Source organism: Callionymus lyra, chromosome 8, assembly GCF_982586985.1.
Source record: "Callionymus lyra chromosome 8, fCalLyr1.hap1.1, whole genome shotgun sequence".
NCBI lineage: Eukaryota > Metazoa > Chordata > Actinopteri > Syngnathiformes > Callionymidae > Callionymus > Callionymus lyra.
This window is the reverse complement of record NC_141825.1, coordinates 23,040,107-23,060,621: the sequence shown is the minus strand read 5'-3', so window position 1 is coordinate 23,060,621 and position 20,515 is coordinate 23,040,107. Positions and strand designations below refer to the sequence as shown.

Genomic DNA, 20,515 nt, shown 5'->3' with positions numbered 1-20,515 from the left:
ATGTAGCCATCTCGCACATGCGCCGGTCGAGTGTACTGCAGCCGGTAGAAGGCACCCTGGCTTTTAGTATGGTATATCAGACAGCATCTGAACACTCTGTCAGCAGCAGGTTGGGCCTTGCAGCGGCCAGACCCATAGCTGCAGGCGAAGAGGGTCGGGATGCAAAATCTGGCCCTCTAGCTGAGACAGGAGATCCTTCCTGTCGGGGAGGCGCCATGGTCAGCTGCGGGAGAGTGCACGCAGCAGTGGAAGTCATGTTCTCCTTGGCCAGAACCAACAGCAGCCGTTGACCCTGCTGGAGGACTCTCTGTAGTGTTAAAAAAAATCAGAGGGATTGGGGAAAACGCATAGAGGAGACCTTCTGGCCAGTCGTATGCAAGAGCATCCTGGCCCAGAGGGCTGCTCTCTTCTTTCAGGGAGAACCAGAGGGGGCAATGGGTTAAATCCTCTACAGATCTACCTCTGCTCTGCTGAAGATGTCCCAGATATTGAGCACCACCTCTGGATGAAGCCGCCACTCCCCAAGCGGAGGCTTGCCACGAGAGAGCAAGTCTGCAACCTGATTCCGGTCGCCGGGCAAATACATTGCTCTCAGGCTGGCCAGGCGTGGAGCCGCACACAACCGGAAGTCCCGGGATGCTTGCAACAGCTGTTAAGACCTGGTGCCCCCCTGGTGGTTTATATGCGATACAGACGAGACATTGTCTGAACGCACAAGCACATGTCGCCCTATCAGGAAGGGAAGAAAGTACTACAGGGCCATATACACAGCACATAGCTCTAGAATATTGATGTGCTCCGAGCGGTCTCGAGCAGACCACAGCCTGGGCTGTCCGGTTTTGCCACACTGTACCCCACCCTCAGAGGGAGGCATCTGTTTTAATGGCCTCTCGACGGAATGCAACTGAACCCATCTGCATGCCCTGAGGGAGAAACAATCTCTCTCTCCATGGAGCCAGAGCAAGGAGGCAACGGTGTGACACCTTGAGTCTCCTGTGTCGGTGCCACCTGGCATCCAAATGAAAGGTGTTCAGCCACCTCTAAAATCGATGTAGTGACAACAGTCCTAAAGGGACCACCGTGGCAGCAGCCATCAGTTTGCCTAGGAGTCGCAGAAACTCCATGTAATGAAACCACTTTCCCCCGCGAAAGAGGGAAAGGAGGCAGAGGATGTTGTCCACCCACAGTGGCGATGGCCAGGCCATCATTGAGACAGTATCTAGACCTAGTTGAGCCACATGGAAAAGTAGGCTTGTGGTGTCCTGGGTCACCGAGACCGGGACGGCGCACAGATGAGCCAATTGTCTAGATATGGCAGGATCTTCATGCCCTGTGTCTGCAGGGGCGACAGGGCTGCCATCACACACCTGGTAAATACCCGTGGGGAAAGGGAGAGGCCGAATGGCAGAAACTTTCTGTGGTGCGGTGCTATGGGCACATGATAGCAAGCAACCTTCAGATCTATTGATGTAAACAACTCCCCTCTGGAAACCGTGCGCAGAACCTGCAGGGCTGACCATGTGGAATTTCAGGACCTTCAGGAACCTGTTGAGTCCCCTCAAGTCGAGGATAGGGCGGAGTACACCATCTTTCTTTGTTACTAGAAAGTATGTCGAGTAGACCCCTCCTGGTTGTAACAGAGGATCTATATGCTTGATTGCACCCTTGTCCAGGAGGACGAACAACTCCTGATACGGTCGAGTATGATGGGGGCCGGCGTCGGAACTGAAGTTTGTACCCGTTGGTCAAGGTGGAGAGTACCCAAGGGTCCCGGGTAGAAGCAGACCAATAGCTGAGCTGCTGCTGGGAAAAACAGCCGAAGTCCGGCTGCTCAGGGGCTCGAAAGGTCTGTGCCACCTGCTGAGCAGGCTGTGGACGTGGGCGCTGAGACCTGAGGTAGCCTCTGGGATAAGCCTGTAGATGAGAGCGACGCTGGGGGTCAGCTGAAGAACCCCTAGGTCTGTAAGGAGGAGGCACACTCCTGCGAAGCCCGGAGAGCTGCTGTTGAGTCTGTATGTGCGCTCAAGGGCCTCTAGCGCTGCAGGTCCAAACATCTCCCCCAATTCCACTTGAATACTGCGGAGGGTTCTCCTGCATGCCTCGGTCCCAGCCAAACCTGGCGGCGAGCCTGGATGAGAGTGGACATCAACTGCCCCAGCTCTCGACATCAGCGCGAATGCCTGCAGGGAAGCGTCACTGAAAATATGGAAGGGAGCATCCAGTGAAGCCTCTTGTAGGGATGCTGATAAATCAAGCATCATGTGGGACATAGAATTGCCTATGCGTCCCATGCGTGCCACTGCGTCAACACTGTTGTTTTTGCTTCCATTTTTAAGAGATGAACTCAAAGATCTAAAACATTTTCTACATAGACAAAATACCATTTTCTCAAATATTGTTCACAAATCTGTGAAAGTGATCACTTCTCCCTTGCTGAGATAATTCATCCCAGGAACACCTCACAGGTGTGACATATCAAGATGATGATTAGACAGCATGATATTTGCACAGGTGTGCCTTAGACTGGCCACAATGAAAGAACACTCTGAAATGTTCAGTTGTATCACAGCTCAATGCCGAGTTTTGTGGGAGCATGTAGCAAGAATGTCCAGAAGAGAGGTTGTTTGTTTGAGGTGTTCTCTTCACGGATGAATCATGAGGCCTGTTGCACAAAAGTAGGATAAGGGATTAAGTTGGGCTATCTAATAATCTTGGTTATCCTGGCTCAATTTGTCTATGATCCTGTTGCACAAAGCGGGATAGAGGAACGTGGGATATGTTATGACATTAGTTACCATGGAGATTTATTCTGTGGAGCTAGCCTGCTCCAGACCAGGCTTTGTTACAGGATCTATATGATCTTATCCTTTATCTCAGTCAGAAGTCACCACAAATCAATCAATATGTATTACACTGCACACTTCACACTCTAAAACATTCAACTAGATCCTCTGTAATTAATCAAATGTGTTTACATAATTTTAGATAAACGATTATCTCACGATTATTTTGTCATTTACACTTTTCCACAGACTATACACAAACTTTATAGATACGCGAAGAGTAACGTGATGTTCCTTTATTGAATAAGGATAAACCAAAGCAAAAAAACACAGATTTGTGACAAACTGTTTGTTAAAATGGGCTATACAAATTTTCTTTGCCTTTCAAAACTGAAGTCCCACAGTGGCATAAGAAATTAAAGGATGAAGGAGCCTTCATGTAGGCCTGTATACAATGAGTACTAACAACTCAATCAATTCAATCAAAAACAAATGTAATTACCAGTGCATATTTAACTTAAATGATGTTAGATTCAAATTATTAAACACTATGCGTATACGCCATACTTAAATTAATGCTAAAAGATAATCAAAATATAAAGTATAAATTACTCGCTTCATCTAACAGTTTAAATGTTTGAATACACCATTACAATCAACATTTCACTCCAGACTGATCACACTGTTTCAAGACAAGCTTGAAACAGAATTAGAGATACGACACCGGTAATTTAAAACATCTGTTTATCTGCCAATCACACCTTAAATCGTAGATCAAAGAACGAAGCAAGACACATCCGGGAAAGGGGGTCTAAAAGACATAAACCCCCGCCTGAGAACATTTGAATGATAAGATTACAAGAAAATAAATCAGGATGTCTTCTCTACTGGGGATCAGGACACAAAGAACCATTTGTTTTGTAGGGACGACCCCCTGGGCGGGAAATTTGCCTTAAATATAGCGATGTTTCTACAGATCGGGACCTTTTTCTCCCGGGGCTATTGACCTGTACAGTCGCCGGAAGAAAGTGTGTCCCATCGATTGCAAAGCTTGTATTTTGTTTGACTTGAAGCGGCAAATAAGCGACCCCTAACCCACTCTGTATTGACCATCTTTCTCCACGAAGCGAAGTATTAAGAACCGGAAGTGACAGCGTGTTGGAGCGACCGGAACGGACTCTGTGATTTGACCGTTTTAATTCTCATGCATATTAACGAAAATAATTCAAAACATACTGGCAGCATTGTCCCAGTTTATCAGTGATGGCACTGGAGGGGGCGCTCTTCTTCCTCATGCAGGTCACATGGTGGAGGACAGCACATGCCCCAATACCTGTATATCACATGTCAGGGCTAACACTCAATGGTTCAGGCACTGGAAGTCTTAAGTAGCTACATCTCTATGTAGTGATAGAGACTAAAATTTCAAAAGTTGTCTGGGATTTGAAACCAGGAATGTAAGCACCAAAAGCCATACCACTAGAGTAGACCATAAAGCCATGAAAACGAAAACTCTTTTTTTTCCCCCTATAGCTTTAAAGTGTGTTTAGAAGCATGAGACAACTATGAACATGGTTTGACTCAGAATTACACTAAGCAATTTTTCCTGTTTTTTTTTTTTTTTCTTTGAGTTCTTCCTTGTTCCTTGTTGCCATAGTGCATCAGTGAATCCGTGATAGATCGCGGGGTCTAGTTGAGGAAGCCGTGTGTTGTATTTATCCAGGATTGGTTTCACTGGCTTGATGAATCCGTGTCTGCTCATCTTGGCTTGGCCTTTGTGCAACCAAGTAAGCCTGGGCGCTCTTGTTTTGGATTCATCCAACCCAGCTTACTTACTTATCCTGGATGTGTCAATCCTACTTTTGTGCAATAGGCCTCTGGTGTTAATGCTGAATTGGGTCCACTGCCGGATTCTGTATCCCCATGACGTCACATGTATGTAAACAATTTCATTTTACAGAATTGTATAATTCGGTGGATTAATAGTTGCTTGATTTGATGAGTAAACACGTCTAAAAAAAAAGAGTGCTTGTTTTAAAGTCGAGGACTCATTCAAGAAATCCCGAGTGAATGAGGTCATGCATTCCAGACAGTGAGTCGGAGCGGTTACAGTTGAACTTTCATGGTTGAGAACACCCTAAACACACATAAGGTAACAGCGCTTGTTCATTTACAATTGTACATTGCCTTGCGAAAGTATTCGGCCCCCTTGAACCTTTCAACACTTCGCCACATTTCAGGCTTCAAACATAAAGATATAAAATTTTAATTTTTTGTCATGAATCAACAACAAGTGGGACACAATCGTGAAGTGGAACGAAATTTATTGGATAATTTAAACTTTTTTAACAAATAAAAAACTGAAAAGTGGGGCGTGCAATATTATTCGGCCCCTTTACTTTCAGTGCAGCAAACTCACTCCAGAAGTTCAGTGAGGATCTTTGAATGATCCAATGTTGTCCTAAATGACTGATGATGATAAATAGAATGCACCTGTGTGTAATCAAGTCTCCGTATAAATGCACCTGCTCTTTGATAGTCTCAGGGTTCTGTTTAAAGCGCAGAGAGAACCATGAAGACAAAGGAACACACCAGGCAGGTCCGAGATACTGTTGTGGAGAAGTTTAAAGCCGGATTTGGATACAAAAAGATTTCCCAAGCTTTAAACATCTCAATGAGCACTGTGCAAGCAATTATATTGAAATGGAAGGAGTATCAGACCACTGCAAATCTACCAAGACCCGGCCGTCCCTCCAAACTTTCATCTCAAACAAGGAGAAGACTGATCAGAGATGCAGCCAAGAGGCCCATGATCACTCTGGATGAACTGCAGATAACTACAGCTGAGGTGGGAGAGTCTGTCCATAGGACAACAATCAGTCGTGCACTGCACAAATCTGGCCTTTATGGAAGAGTGGCAAGAAGAAAGCCATTTCTCAAAGATATCCATAAAAAGTCTTGTTTAAAGTTTGCCACAAGCCACCTGGGAGACACACCAAACATGTGGAAGAAGGTGCTCTGTTCAGATGAAACCAAAATCGAACTTTTTGGCCACAATGCAAAACGATATGTTTGGCGTAAAAGCAACACAGCTCATCACCCTGAACACACCATCCCCACTGTCAAACATGGTGGTGGCAGCATCATGGTTTGGGCCTGCTTTTCTTCAGCAGGGACAGGGAAGATGGCTAAAATTGATGGGAAGATGGATGGAGCCAAATACAGGACCATTCTGGAAGAAAACCTGTTGGAGTCTGCAAAAGACCTGAGACTGGGATGGAGATTTATCTTCCAACAGGACAATGATCCAAAACATAAAACCAAATCTACAATGGAATGGTTCACAAATAGACGTATCCAGGTGTTAGAATGGCCAAGTCAAATTCCAGACCTGAATCCAATCGAGAATCTGTGGAAAGAGCTGAAGACTGCTGTTCACAAACGCTCTCCATCCAACCTCACTGAGCTCGAGCTGTTTTGCAAGGAAGAATGGGCAAGAATTCCAGTCTCTCGATGTGCAAAACTGATAGAGACATACCCCAAGCGACTTGCAGCTGTAATTGCAGCAAAAGGTGGCGCTACAAAGTATTAGCGCAAGGGGGCCGAATAATATTGCACGCCCCACTTTTCAGTTTTTTATTTGTTAAAAAAGTTTAAATTATCCAATAAATTTCGTTCCACTTCACAGTTGTGTCCCACTTGTTGTTGATCCATGACAAAAAATTAATTAATTTAATGTTGCCAAAATCTGTTTCCTCAGCTCAACGAGTGTCTGAAGCAGATCAATGCTGACCACACCCAGGAGGCCCCTGGTGGCGCAAAGAGGCAAGGACCATTGAGGAGATGGCAGAGTAAGCAAAAAGGGGAGGCACCAAGAGCATACTGTCTTTTTTGTTAGTCCCAGCTTTAAGATTGAAGTTGCTCCAAGGAGCACAGTATAAAATGATCAGTGTTGGTCACCATAATAATACTAAGACCTCCAGTAGCCGAAGGATCCTTCCTGCCTGCATAGATCTTGTGGGTTGTGTAAGAGGCACTCTGAAAACAAAACACACAAACAGAATACAATAAACAGTAAAATAGATACACTAGACCAAAAGAGACCATACAAGAATAATACAGGCTGTCTTTTTATATTTAGTGATGAGTTAAGATAATATGAATAAAGAGTTACCTTCATTAGCGAGTGCTCAATGTCACTTCCATAGAGCTGTCTATCTAACTTGCTGCTCCATCTTTGTACAGTGCAGGAGGAGTCACCAGAGCAGTGCAGCCATCACCGTGGATGAAGAGCTGCAGAAGGTCAATGTCAATTGAAACCTTAGAGACAGTGGTTATGGAAAAATAATTCATTATTCCATGTTAAGTACCTTGAATTCTGCTGTGAATATTTTGTTGTGGTGATTGGTAGCCTTTAGGTTTTAGCGTAATGCAGAAATGTTGTGGTAGAATGATGTTGTCAGCAGTGTTCCATTAGTTTGGAGGAGGAAAGGCTGAAAGCTGTTGTTTCAACTTCTACTTTTGAGGGGGCCTGCTATTAGCTTTCTCGTCATGTCCAACGTTAGTAAAAGAGTTCCAAAGCAGATAGAGATGGTGAAAATCTCTTGGCGTCTTGCAAGTTGAGGACTATTTGACTTATTCCAGGGGTCCATAAAACCAGTTCATTCCAGTGGGAAATTAAGTGGAAATTTACACGACAACAAAAACCCCAAATGGAGAGTTTTGTTATCATAATGTTATTATATCGTTCCCTTCTGAACACAGAGGGCTTTTTGTTGGAGAGAGCGTTGCCATGCAAATTCCCACCACTGTATAACCTTCACTAAATGCTTGTGGCTTGTCCATTCAGCAACGACTGGGCTGACCACTATAACAGACATTTTTTTAATTGACTGTAAACACATGTGGTCAATTAAAAAACGTTATATTTCCATGAAGTATACGTTCAGGTTGCATACTGCTACAGGGGATTTTTAAAAATGGTAGACAAAATATGATCTCAGGTAAATGAAGACAATGGTAACTTTAAATAAGTATTTGCAAGTTACACAATTTCAATACTTTTCCCTAATGAGCTTTAAGATTTGATCGTTTAAACAAACTTCTGAGGTGTTGGATAATAAAACAGAAATAGGACATCCAAATCAGCATGATGGCAGTGAAGTTGTGTTGGAAAAATATGACCTTTCTTTGTTTTGTCTGAGGGATCCCCTGATCCACCCACCCACCGAGCACCACCCTCAGCGAGGTGGCAGCAGCCTGGCGTGGTTTTATTGCCAGGCTGTACAGGGGATCGCTCATTCAAGTTACTTTTTCTATGTATCTATTTCTTTTCTATGTATTATTACGTATGTATAATGTTGAAAAGTTAAAATTGAATATCCAAAAGCATGCTTATTCTTTTCTGTTAATAGTTTTAAATGAAGACAATAATCAGGTTATTATTCTATAGGACCCAGTAAGACCACATGAAGCTACCTCCTCATTAACTGCTCAAAGACAACTCTGTAAACTGGATTATGATAACTATGATGGGCTTTATGGACACGAGTGGATACACAAGTCAGGCTGCGAAATAAAGATTAGGTCAAGCAGTGTGTTCTTGTCTGTGGTGGTAGCAGTTGTGAGTTGTGCATACCCTTTTGACCGAAACATCTCCAGTATAGGCTTCCTGGCTGTGGACAAGAGATTTTCATTAAAGTAACTACAGACAATGATGGGATGGCAGTCCATGATATCGAGGGAGCCCAAAAGGCCTCTCAGGTTGGACAAGTAAGGAGCCATGTTGTTGTCTGGCTGTCTGTACACAGCTGCTATCAGTGCACTGTGTGGCGCTTCAACATTTAAAGCGACAAACTCCCTTACATTGTGAACATACTGTTTTCCACGTACTTGGATGTGGCTTCACACTTAAACAGCTACACCGCCTCCAATTCTGTTGGCCATGTCAACATTAGGGAACATTAGTCTGTTAGAGGGGGAGAAGATGGAAGGGAAGGGGGAAGAAGGGGGGAGGAAGAAAAAAGAGGAAAAAAAGAGAAAAAAAGGAGGGGAAAGGGAAATATTCAGTTTCCTGAATTTATCCCATTTTTAGTGATCCTTTTTATGCTAATGACAGTTTTTAACAACTATGTTGGTCACGTTAAGGGAAGTTGTTACATATTCTGCTTTACTTTCTTGTGATGTGATGAAACAGCAAAACACAAACAGATTTTTCAATATATATATATTTAATTTAGTAAAACACACTTCAGACAAATTTAGAACACATCAACCCAAAACCATTAAAAAAAAACAAAAAACATTTTATATACAAAATTTACATTTTATATACAGTACATATTATATCCTTTTTTATATATCCTCAAGCCACTTCTCTTTATGAAAAGTCTCAGTCGAAGGGCAGTAAATTGTCCCCTTATACTGACTGTGCCCCGTCTCCTTTGTCCTAAACTGCCCACATTTTTTACAGATATTGTGCTCCACCTTGCGGTTCACCCTTCTAACCGGAGTTGGTGCAGTTGCACGTACAGGTGCAAGAAGGGCACAGAGGAAGACTCCTAGAGGTGGCCTACTAATGGCGGATAGTGTCACTAGGGGCATCCTTGGTTGGGAAAAGGCAGGCAACAGCTTTCGCTGTACAGGTCGGGCTGGCATAGGTAATGGGGGAGTGCTTAAAGAGGAAGCAAGGTCCTTCCTCTTTAATCGTGACTGGCCAACAGTGCTTACATGCAAGCTGTATGTATGTGCATGACCTGTTTGCGGCGGTGGCGGTGCTGCTTTAGGGTGCACAGTAGCAGGCACAAGGGTCAGCTGCCACAGAAAGGATGCTGGGCAGACGCAGACCCTGTAGTGCAACTGCCGTCTCCTGCTTCTTCATTTTGGCATTGTGCTACTTGACCAAAGCCGTGTGGCTAATGTCAACCAGCTGCATGGAGGTCTGCTCCATAACCTTTGCATTGTTCAGAATAAGCCTCCTGATTTTCCTGTAGTCTAGCATGATTAGATCCCATCTGGACCATGTACTATTCCCCTTCTTCTTGGGACTGCAGTGGATGGTACACAGCCGCACTAAGATGGTTTCAACCAGCCGACTACAATCAGGAGTCTGAGCAAGCGGACCAGAAGAAGATAGTGCATGCCTCTTTACGCTGTCCACTCCTGGAGTGAACTCCTTTCTTTTGGACGCCTTAAATCGCCCAGGCTGCAGCTTTTCCTGGTGCCTGGCTGCAAACACAACCCTCTGCCGGTCATACTCGAGCAGGCCACTCCACAATGCAACAATGTTGCTAACCTAAGTCAAGAGAGCATTGGATATGTTAGGAAACAAAAAACAACAACAACTTGGTTATGGTTAAGAGTATGAGAGAATATATCTCACCTGCTCATTCTTCAGGGTTAGGGATGACAGTGACCTAAGCTCAACCAGATACTTGGCAAGACTGTCCACCCTGTCCATGCCTGGTATTCCAGCACCGTCCACTGCCTGGCAGGGTCTGGGGCAGGAATGACGGAGGTGAGGGTTGAAGCATGGAAGCTTGGGCTATCAAGGAATGTTATGTTTGTGTTCTCCTCGTAGCCCTCATCTTCATCTTCATCACAGGAATTAACGTCCTCTAATAATTCCTCCGTCTCTTCTGACTCAGGGTCCACCCTCAGAGGCTGCGCCGTCTGACTCAACAGGTAGTCAGCCCCAAGCAGCTCACCTATAGCAAATACAAGCATACACAACACAGGTATAAATCAGGATGTTGCCTAAAGTTATAATATAACAGCAAATGACTCTACAAACTGCTAAGACATACTAGTGTATATGGTAGGTGGCATAAATGGCACAAGTTGCCTGGCAAACACCTTCTGGCTGTAGATGTTGACACAGGTGGCCACATCTCCCGTGTACGTCAACAAGGACGACTTCTTGCCTGTAACTGCAGTCGTCCCCCGATCCTGGTTCCATCTGTTCAGGCCCTCCAGGAGATGCATCTGAAAATTTAGTGCATTAGCACTGGTTCCTAAAGGAAATAAAGAACAGATGAGATGTTTTATTTGAATATTAATAATTTGCTCTTATGTTCAAAAAAGCATAGAGAAATACACTGACCTGGAATGAACCTGTTCAGATGGCAATGGAATGACTCGAGAGATGTGGACCCTCTGGCACACCGATACTTGGTGAGGACCACATCACCAATTTTCTTGGTGCGTATCTTGGTGTAGAGAGGCACACCTGGCACATCCTGGATGCACCGCACATGGCGTCTCTGGACCCTCCAGATGTTGTCTATCAGTTCGTCATTCAATAGCGGTACACACATGAGGTTTCTGCCATTTGTGCCTCTCAGTTCATGTAGCAGCTGCTCCATGTGCCAGATGGTGGCCTCCTTACCACGTGTTTTCCTCTGGCAGTACAATGCGAGCTACCATTTACAGATCTTATTGTCCACAAGAAGATCTGTGAGCCCAGGAACTCCCTCCAGCATGAGCTCCTGTCGCTTTGCCTGGCGCAAGAGCTGTACATCTTTCACATCCCACTCAAAGATGCACGCAGACAAGGAGCGCATGAAGGCAGTGTAGAGAGTGTGCGCATCCGTGGTGCACCCGACTGACATTCGCCGCATAAAGTGCCAAATGTCTAGGCGCACCTGCAGGTCTGGCCACTCTCCGAACCGCTCCTGTAGCTTGCTGGAAGTCCCATCCATTTTACAGCTGCATGAGTCCAGCCACCATACGGTCCAGTCCAGGCCCCTCCTGCACGGTGAGGACACTGGTAAGGATATGGCCAGCCTCATTCCCAACTGAGTTTACCCAGAGAGCCGTCCCCCGTCCATGTCCGGCCAGCTTTTTAGTGATCTGGAAATGATGAGTGATTATATAATGTTAGCATAGGCCATGGGCTTTTCTATCTGCCACCTAATTAACATAATTTGTACTTCTTTAACACCTTTGTCCCTGTCTGAAATGTATCTGCTTGTCTCTCAAACATTTTCTCTCATATTCTGACTAATATAAAACCATTTCAAAACAGGTGAATAATTTGCTACCCGTTTGGTAGAGTCCATCTTTAGGATTTTCCCAAACGTCGATGTAATGCTGGCCTTTATGTGGTCTAGACGGCTGAGGATGTCCCTGCCATAGACGGAGAGCAGCCAGCGACTGGATGGGATGTTGATCGGCTAAGGGGGTTCTTGGCAAACGAGGCTTGGTTGATCGACAAAATCAGCACACTCTCCAAGATAATGTCCCAATCTATTGAGCCATTCCTCCCCGTGGTTCTCCCTGAGTTGCTTTTCCAATCTGGCACGGCTGTTTCCCAGGGTCCTGTCTCTGAGAAGCCTGATGACACGGATGTCACAGGCAAACCTAAAATTCACAACAGTGCTGTCTGTGTCAAGCTCAATGGATCATCATTACACAGAATTTTTCCCTATTGTACTCACTTTAGAGTCAGGATTAGGCGGAACATTTTTTGATAAGGCAGGTCGAGCTGGTCCCGGACAGTCTGACTTGATGACAGGAAACTCAAGCTGCAGGCAGTGCACCTGAGAGTCTCTGTCACCATTAGGTAGAATCTGTCAATGTCAAGGACTTTCCGGACCTTTTTGTGGACACCATAGCCAGTGAGGTTCTTCCCACAGAATGGACAGGAAACCCTAACCTTCCACAGGTGATAGGGCATCCAAACCATCAAACGTGTCGTATCGTAGTGGAGCACCGTGCAGCGTCTCTCTCCCTCAAAGCAGAACAATCGTTTGTCTTTTTGCTCGCCTTATTACTGGAGCATCTGTGAACATCTACATTTATTTTTTGGATCAACATCCTCTGGAGTCGAATCTGGCCGAGGACAAGTTTGAAAAACTTCCCGGTGAGCGCATTCGTCAAACTTTCCTCTCACTATGTCTCCTCCTCTGTTCTTTCCTACTCGGTGTGTCAGATGTTTAGTTAAGCTTCAACCTACTTTAGAGATAGCAGTAGTTGTGTGAAGTGTAGCCTGTTAGCTAGATTTGAGGTGAAGCTCGTTGAACTAGAGAGCCGGTTGTGCGCTGTCGAAGCTAAACCGCTAGCTAGCCAGTGTCAGGTAGACAGTGCGCAGCCACATAGCTGTTCGTGGGAGGAATAGTTCCCGGCCAAAGCCAACAGAGCATCACCAACCCCTTAGCGTTTCAAACAGATTTTCCCCATTCGACAAGTCAGTAGAGCTATCGAAGGTCAATGGACTAGAAAATAACATAGTGTATAACCATTTTCAACAATATGTATATAGATGTAAAGCTTGTTATCCTACAGAACGTGAGGCAATAGAAATGCTAGCAGAGGATGGTTTCGATCCATCGACCTCTGGGTTATGGGCCCAGCACGCTTCCGCTGCGCCACTCTGCTACTAAGTGTGGTTATAAAACAGAAGGATGTTTTAACAAAAGGTTGGAAGACTACTTAATCACGCAAGAGTCAATAGACCTACACAGTAAAAAATACCTTAAGTACCAGTTCTTCTAAATCAAGAGGTTCCACCGAGACCTGGTCTGGAAAAGCGCTATACAAATAAAAATTACTTACTTACTTGAACTCGGATCACTGGATTCAGAGTCCAGAGTGCTAACCATTACACCATGGAACCAATGGCAACTAGTTGACACGTAATCAACATGTTTCATAATCAGGGACACTAAAGCAAACCGGAGGATGCTTAGAGAACGACTTTAACCAGTGTTTCAACATTTTTTTAAATATCACAAAGGTTTATCTCTTCAACCTTGAGAAAAACCCTTTCCTTCGAGCCGGATTTCAACCGGCCAACCAATCTGCTGGTATATGCCGAAATAGCTCAGTTGGGAGAGCGATAGACTGAAGATCTAAAGGTCCCTGGTTCGATCCTGGGTTTTGGCAGCGACTGGCACCATGGCAAACAAATCATTCTTTTGGGATTTCCTCAGGTGAAATCTGGCAACTATCCCCAGGTTACTGAGTCTCTACAGCTATCCAAAACATGGATGGACAAAAAGCCCAATACAACGGCGACTGATGGAAAGGTGCTGAAATAGTACGCTCGGTCACAGGTTATTTTGTGTACAATGCCTATAACAGCCAACCATTCTGGTCATATCTACTGATATATGCCGAAATAGCTCAGTTGGGAGAGCGTTAGACTGAAGATCTAAAGGTCCCTGGTTCGATCCCTGGTTTCGACAGGGACTGGCACCAAGTAAAATCCAACATTTGTTTGGGATTTTCTGAGGTGAAATCTGCCAACTATCCTCTGGTTGACATGGAATCAAGATGTTTTATAATCAAGGACACTAAGGCCAACCAGAGGATGGTTAGGGAACAGCTTTAACCATTGAGCCAAGATTTCTTTCTTTCATATGCCAAAGGTTTGTCTCTTCAAACTTAAGAAAAACATTCTCCTTCGAGCCGGATTTGAACCAGCGACCTAAGGATGGCTTTAACGCTCTACAGTCCTCCACTCTACCAACTGAGCTATCGAAGGTCAATGGACTAGGAAACAACATAGTGTATAAGCATTTTCAACAATATGTATAGAACTGTAAAGCTTGTTATCCTACAGAATGTAGGCAATAGGAATGCTAGCAGAGGATGGTTTCGATCCATCGACCTCTGGGTTATGGGCCCAGCACGCTTCCGCTGCGCCACTCTGCTACTAAGTGTGGTTATAAAACAGAAGGATGTTTTAACAAAAGGTTGGAAGACTACTTAATCACGCAAGAGTCAATAGACCTACACAGTAAAAAATACCTTAAGTACCAGTTCTTCTAAATCAAGAGGTTCCACCGAGACCTGGTCTGGAAAAGCGCTATACAAATAAAAATTACTTACTTACTTGAACTCGGATCACTGGATTCAGAGTCCAGAGTGCTAACCATTACACCATGGAACCAATGGCAACTAGTTGACACGTAATCAACATGTTTCATAATCAGGGACACTAAAGCAAACCGGAGGATGCTTAGAGAACGACTTTAACCAGTGTTTCAACATTTTTTTAAATATCACAAAGGTTTATCTCTTCAACCTTGAGAAAAACCCTTTCCTTCGAGCCGGATTTCAACCGGCCAACCAATCTGCTGGTATATGCCGAAATAGCTCAGTTGGGAGAGCGATAGACTGAAGATCTAAAGGTCCCTGGTTCGATCCTGGGTTTTGGCAGCGACTGGCACCATGGCAAACAAATCATTCTTTTGGGATTTCCTCAGGTGAAATCTGGCAACTATCCCCAGGTTACTGAGTCTCTACAGCTATCCAAAACATGGATGGACAAAAAGCCCAATACAACGGCGACTGATGGAAAGGTGCTGAAATAGTACGCTCGGTCACAGGTTATTTTGTGTACAATGCCTATAACAGCCAACCATTCTGGTCATATCTACTGATATATGCCGAAATAGCTCAGTTGGGAGAGCGTTAGACTGAAGATCTAAAGGTCCCTGGTTCGATCCCTGGTTTCGACAGGGACTGGCACCAAGTAAAATCCAACATTTGTTTGGGATTTTCTGAGGTGAAATCTGCCAACTATCCTCTGGTTGACATGGAATCAAGATGTTTTATAATCAAGGACACTAAGGCCAACCAGAGGATGGTTAGGGAACAGCTTTAACCATTGAGCCAAGATTTTTTTCTTTCATATGCCAAAGGTTTGTCTCTTCAAACTTAAGAAAAACATTCTCCTTCGAGCCGGATTTGAACCAGCGACCTAAGGATGGCTTTAACGCTCTACAGTCCTCCACTCTACCAACTGAGCTATCGAAGGTCAATGGACTAGGAAACAACATAGTGTATAAGCATTTTAAACAATATGTATAGAACTGTAAAGCTTGTTATCCTACAGAATGTAGGCAATAGGAATGCTAGCAGAGGATGGTTTCGATCCATCGACCTCTGGGTTATGGGCCCAGCACGCTTCCGCTGCGCCACTCTGCTACAAGGCTTTTGGGTGAAAGCCACAAAGATCTTTTCAATGAAATGCTTGGAAAGGCTTTTTGCTATAGTACTCGAAAGCCCTACCAATTGAATGACATTCAGTCAATGAGGCCCATCAACCTTGCTCTGACCGTAGTCTTCCGGCTCAAAGGCTCCTAAATCTATAACGATTAAATCATATCTATATAGACGTACAATTTTTACTACTACAGAAGGAGACCAAAAAGCAAGCTAGCAGAGGATGGTTTCGATCCATCGACCTCTGGGTTATGGGCCCAGCACGCTTCCGCTGCGCCACTCTGCTGCTAGGGCTGTGGTTTGAAAACAGCAAGATATTTGAACAAAAGCTTGGAAGACTACTTAATGCTGCAACAGTCAATAGACCTACTAAGTAAAAGACACCTAAACTAACAGTTCTTCTAAATCAACAGGTTCCACCGAGACTTGAACTCGGATCACTGGATTCAGAGTCCAGAGTGCTAACCATTACACCATGGAACCAATGGTAACTAGTTGACACGTAATCAACATGTTTCATAATCAGGGACACTAAAGCAAACCGGAGGATGCTTAGGGAACGACTTTAACCAGTGTTTCAACATTTTTTTAAATATCACAAAGGTTTATCTCTTCAACCTTGAGAAAAACCCTTTCCTTCGAGCCGGATTTCAACCGGCCAACCAATCTGCTGCTATATGCCGAAATAGCTCAGTTGGGAGAGCGTTAGACTGAAGATCTAAAGGTCCCTGGTTCGATCCCGGGTTTCGGCAGGGACTGGCACCATGGAAAACAAATCATTCTTTTGGGATTTCCTAAGGTGAAATCTGGCAACTATCCCCAGGTTACTGAATCTCTACAGCTATCCAAAACATGGATGGACAAAAAGCCCAATACAACAGCGACTGATGGAAAGGTGCTGAAATAGTACGCTCGGTCACAGGTTATTTTGTGTACGATGCCTATAACAGCCAACCATTCTGGTCATATCTACTGATATATGCCGAAATAGCTCAGTTGGGAGAGCGTTAGACTGAAGATCTAAAGGTCCCTGGTTCGATCCCGGGTTTCGGCAGGGACTGGCACCATGGAAAACAAATCATTCTTTTGGGATTTCCTAAGGTGAAATCTGGCAACTATCCCCAGGTTACTGAATCTCTACAGCTATCCAAAACATGGATGGACAAAAAGCCCAATACAACAGCGACTGATGGAAAGGTGCTGAAATAGTACGCTCAGTCACAGGTTATTTTGTGTACGATGCCTATAACAGCCAACCATTCTGGTCATATCTACTGATATATGCCGAAATAGCTCAGTTGGGAGAGCGTTAGACTGAAGATCTAAAGGTCCCTGGTTCAATCCCGGGTTTCGGCAGGGACTGGCACCAAGTAAAATCCAACATTTCTTTGGGATTTTCTGAGGTGAAATCTGCCAACTATCCTCTGGTTGACATGGAATCAAGATGTTACATAATCAAGGACACTAAGGCCAACCAGAGGATGGTTAGGGAACAGCTTTAACCATTGAGCCAAGATTTTTTTCTTTCATATCCCAAAGGTTTGTCTCTTCAAACTTAAGAAAAACATTCTCCTTCGAGCCGGATTTGAACCAGCGACCTAAGGATGGCTTTAACGCTCTACAGTCCTCCGCTCTACCAACTGAGCTATCGAAGGTCAATGGACTAGGAAACAACATAGTGTATAAGCATTTTCAACAACATGTATAGAACTGTAAAGCTTGTTATCCTACAGAATGTAGGCAATAGGAATGCTAGCAGAGGATGGTTTCGATCCATCGACCGCTGGGTTATGGGCCCAGCACGCTTCCGCTGCGCCACTCTGCTACAAGGCTTTTGGGTGAAAGCCACAAAGATCTTTTCAATGAAATGCTTGGAAAGGCTTTTTGCTATAGCACTCGAAAGCCCTACCAATTAAATGACATTCAGTCAATGAGGCCCATCAACCTTGCTCTGACCTAGGTCTTCCGGCTCAAAGGCTCCTAAATCTAGAGTCAGAATCAGAATCCCTTTATTGTCCCGCGAGGGGAAATTTGTTTTAACAACAGCAAGAGCAATATACCAGAAAAAAATTAAACACCCAGAAATAAAATATTAAAAAGAAAAGAAAAAATCTAAATAGAATAGAAAAGAAATCTGCACTATATTATATACACAATCATATTTACAAAAATAACAAGAAAGGTGCAGTTAGATAATTATCTGGCTATGTTCTTGTTGTGGAGTCTGATGGCAGTATAACGTTTAAATCAAATCTATAAAGACGTACAGTTTTTACTACTACAGAAGGAGACCAAAAATCTAGCTAGCAGAGGATGGTTTCGATCCATCGACCTCTGGGTTATGGGCCCAGCACGCTTCCGCTGCGCCACTCTGCTACAAGGCTTTTGGGTGAAAGCCACAAAGATCTTTTCAATGAAATGCTTGGAAAGGCTTTTTGCTATAGTACTCGAAAGCCCTACCAATTGAATGACATTCAGTCAATGAGGCCCATCAACCTTGCTCTGACCTAGGTCTTCCGGCTCAAAGGCTCCTAAATCTATAACGATTAAATCATATCTATATAGACGTACAATTTTTACTACTACAGAAGGAGACCAAAAAGCAAGCTAGCAGAGGATGGTTTCGATCCATCGACCTCTGGGTTATGGGCCCAGCACGCTTCCGCTGCGCCACTCTGCTGCTAGGGCTGTGGTTTGAAAACAGCAAGATATTTGAACAAAAGCTTGGAAGACTACTTAATGCTGCAACAGTCAATAGACCTACTAAGTAAAAGACACCTAAACTAACAGTTCTTCTAAATCAACAGGTTCCACCGAGACTTGAACTCGGATCACTGGATTCAGAGTCCAGAGTGCTAACCATTACACCATGGAACCAATGGTAACTAATTGACACGTAATCAACATGTTTCATAATCAGGGACACTAAAGCAAACCGGAGGATGCTTAGGGAACGACTTTAACCAGTGTTTCAACATTTTTTTAAATATCACAAAGGTTTATCTCTTCAACCTTGAGAAAAACCCTTTCCTTCGAGCCGGATTTCAACCGGCCAACCAATCTGCTGGTATATGCCGAAATAGCTCAGTTGGGAGAGCGTTAGACTGAAGATCTAAAGGTCCCTGGTTCGATCCCGGGTTTCGGCAGGGACTGGCACCATGGAAAACAAATCATTCTTTTGGGATTTCCTCAGGTGAAATCTGGCAACTATCCCCATGTTACTGAATCTCTACAGCTATCCAAAACATGGATGGACAAAAAGCCCAATACAACAGCGACTGATGGAAAGGTGCTGAAATAGTACGCTCGGTCACAGGTTATTTTGTGTACAATGCCTATAACAGCCAACCATTCTGGTCATATCTACTGATATATGCCGAAATAGCTCAGTTGGGAGAGCGTTAGACTGAAGATCTAAAGGTCCCTGGTTCGATCCCGGGTTTCGGCAGGGACTGGCACCATGGAAAACAAATCATTCTTTTGGGATTTCCTAAGGTGAAATCTGGCAACTATCCCCAGGTTACTGAATCTCTACAGCTATCCAAAACATGGATGGACAAAAAGCCCAATACAACAGCGACTGATGGAAAGGTGCTGAAATAGTACGCTCGGTCACAGGTTATTTTGTGTACGATGCCTATAACAGCCAACCATTCTGGTCATATCTACTGATATATGCCGAAATAGCTCAGTTGGGAGAGTGTTAGACTGAAGATCTAAAGGTCCCTGGTTCGATCCCGGGTTTCGACAGGGACTGGCACCAAGTAAAATCCAACATTTGTTTGGGATTTTCTGAGGTGAAATCTGCCAACTATCCTCTGGTTGACATGGAATCAAGATGTTTTATAATCAAGGACACTAAGGCCAACCAGAGGATGGTTAGGGAACAGCTTTAACCATTAAGCCAAGATCTTTTTCTTTCATATTCCAAAGGTTTGTCTCTTCAAACTTAAGAAAAACATTCTCCTTCGAGCCGGATTTGAACCAGCGACCTAAGGATGGCTTTAACGCTCTACAGTCCTCCGCTCTACCAACTGAGCTATCGAAGGTCAATGGACTAGGAAACAACATAGTGTATAAGCATTTTCAACAATATGTTTAGAACTGTAAAGCTTGTTATCCTACAGAATGTAGGCAATAGGAATGCTAGCAGAGGATGGTTTCGATCCATCGACCTCTGGGTTATGGGCCCAGCACGCTTCCGCTGCGCCACTCTGCTACAAGGCTTTTGGGTGAAAGCCACAAAGATCTTTTCAATGAAATGCTTGGAAAGGCTTTTTGCTATAGTACTCGAAAGCCCTACCAATAGAATGACATTCAGTCAATGAGGCCCATCAACCTCGCTCTGACCTAGGTCTTCCGGCTCAAAGGCTCCTAAATCTATAACGATTAAATCATATCTATATAGACGTACAATTTTTACTACTACAGAAGGAGACCAAAAAGCAAGCTAGCAGAGGATGGTTTCGATCCATCGACCTCTGGGTTATGGGCCCAGCACGCTTCCGCTGCGCCACTCTGCTGCTAGGGCTGTGGTTTGAAAACAGCAAGATATTTGAACAAAAGCTTGGAAGACTACTTAATGCTGCAACAGTCAATAGACCTACTAAGTAAAAGACACCTAAACTAACAGTTCTTCTAAATCAACAGGTTCCACCGAGACTTGAACTCGGATCACTGGATTCAGAGTCCAGAGTGCTAACCATTACACCATGGAACCAATGGTAACTAATTGACACGTAATCAACATGTTTCATAATCAGGGACACTAAAGCAAACCG

The 20,515-nt window shown here is 44.3% G+C and overlaps 17 non-coding genes across 17 annotated transcripts; 10 read left to right on the top strand and 7 right to left on the bottom strand.

Moving 5' to 3' along the window:
• The first annotated feature begins 13,594 nt into the window (after positions 1 to 13,594).
• trnaf-gaa (transfer RNA phenylalanine (anticodon GAA)) lies at positions 13,595 to 13,667 on the top strand. The gene has a single exon. It is a non-coding gene; the product is annotated as a tRNA-Phe (tRNA).
• A 229-nt stretch (positions 13,668 to 13,896) lies between these two features.
• On the top strand, positions 13,897 to 13,969 carry trnaf-gaa (transfer RNA phenylalanine (anticodon GAA)). The gene has a single exon. It is a non-coding gene; the product is annotated as a tRNA-Phe (tRNA).
• A 214-nt stretch (positions 13,970 to 14,183) lies between these two features.
• On the bottom strand, positions 14,184 to 14,268 carry trnay-gua (transfer RNA tyrosine (anticodon GUA)). Its single transcript is given in 2 exon segments — positions 14,184 to 14,219; positions 14,232 to 14,268. It is a non-coding gene; the product is annotated as a tRNA-Tyr (tRNA).
• Positions 14,269 to 14,872: 604 nt separating this feature from the next.
• On the top strand, positions 14,873 to 14,945 carry trnaf-gaa (transfer RNA phenylalanine (anticodon GAA)). The gene has a single exon. It is a non-coding gene; the product is annotated as a tRNA-Phe (tRNA).
• A 229-nt stretch (positions 14,946 to 15,174) lies between these two features.
• On the top strand, positions 15,175 to 15,247 carry trnaf-gaa (transfer RNA phenylalanine (anticodon GAA)). The gene has a single exon. It is a non-coding gene; the product is annotated as a tRNA-Phe (tRNA).
• A 214-nt stretch (positions 15,248 to 15,461) lies between these two features.
• On the bottom strand, positions 15,462 to 15,546 carry trnay-gua (transfer RNA tyrosine (anticodon GUA)). Its single transcript is given in 2 exon segments — positions 15,462 to 15,497; positions 15,510 to 15,546. It is a non-coding gene; the product is annotated as a tRNA-Tyr (tRNA).
• Positions 15,547 to 16,145: 599 nt separating this feature from the next.
• On the bottom strand, positions 16,146 to 16,217 carry trnaq-cug (transfer RNA glutamine (anticodon CUG)). The gene has a single exon. It is a non-coding gene; the product is annotated as a tRNA-Gln (tRNA).
• Positions 16,218 to 16,413: 196 nt separating this feature from the next.
• On the top strand, positions 16,414 to 16,486 carry trnaf-gaa (transfer RNA phenylalanine (anticodon GAA)). Its single transcript has one exon. It is a non-coding gene; the product is annotated as a tRNA-Phe (tRNA).
• A 229-nt stretch (positions 16,487 to 16,715) lies between these two features.
• trnaf-gaa (transfer RNA phenylalanine (anticodon GAA)) lies at positions 16,716 to 16,788 on the top strand. The gene has a single exon. It is a non-coding gene; the product is annotated as a tRNA-Phe (tRNA).
• A 229-nt stretch (positions 16,789 to 17,017) lies between these two features.
• Positions 17,018 to 17,090, top strand: trnaf-gaa (transfer RNA phenylalanine (anticodon GAA)). Its single transcript has one exon. It is a non-coding gene; the product is annotated as a tRNA-Phe (tRNA).
• A 214-nt stretch (positions 17,091 to 17,304) lies between these two features.
• Positions 17,305 to 17,389, bottom strand: trnay-gua (transfer RNA tyrosine (anticodon GUA)). The gene is given in 2 exon segments: positions 17,305 to 17,340; positions 17,353 to 17,389. It is a non-coding gene; the product is annotated as a tRNA-Tyr (tRNA).
• Positions 17,390 to 18,539: 1,150 nt separating this feature from the next.
• trnaq-cug (transfer RNA glutamine (anticodon CUG)) lies at positions 18,540 to 18,611 on the bottom strand. The gene has a single exon. It is a non-coding gene; the product is annotated as a tRNA-Gln (tRNA).
• A 196-nt stretch (positions 18,612 to 18,807) lies between these two features.
• Positions 18,808 to 18,880, top strand: trnaf-gaa (transfer RNA phenylalanine (anticodon GAA)). The gene has a single exon. It is a non-coding gene; the product is annotated as a tRNA-Phe (tRNA).
• A 229-nt stretch (positions 18,881 to 19,109) lies between these two features.
• On the top strand, positions 19,110 to 19,182 carry trnaf-gaa (transfer RNA phenylalanine (anticodon GAA)). The gene has a single exon. It is a non-coding gene; the product is annotated as a tRNA-Phe (tRNA).
• Positions 19,183 to 19,411: 229 nt separating this feature from the next.
• Positions 19,412 to 19,484, top strand: trnaf-gaa (transfer RNA phenylalanine (anticodon GAA)). Its single transcript has one exon. It is a non-coding gene; the product is annotated as a tRNA-Phe (tRNA).
• Positions 19,485 to 19,698: 214 nt separating this feature from the next.
• On the bottom strand, positions 19,699 to 19,783 carry trnay-gua (transfer RNA tyrosine (anticodon GUA)). Its single transcript is given in 2 exon segments — positions 19,699 to 19,734; positions 19,747 to 19,783. It is a non-coding gene; the product is annotated as a tRNA-Tyr (tRNA).
• A 599-nt stretch (positions 19,784 to 20,382) lies between these two features.
• On the bottom strand, positions 20,383 to 20,454 carry trnaq-cug (transfer RNA glutamine (anticodon CUG)). The gene has a single exon. It is a non-coding gene; the product is annotated as a tRNA-Gln (tRNA).
• Between the last annotated feature and the right edge of the window lie 61 nt (positions 20,455 to 20,515).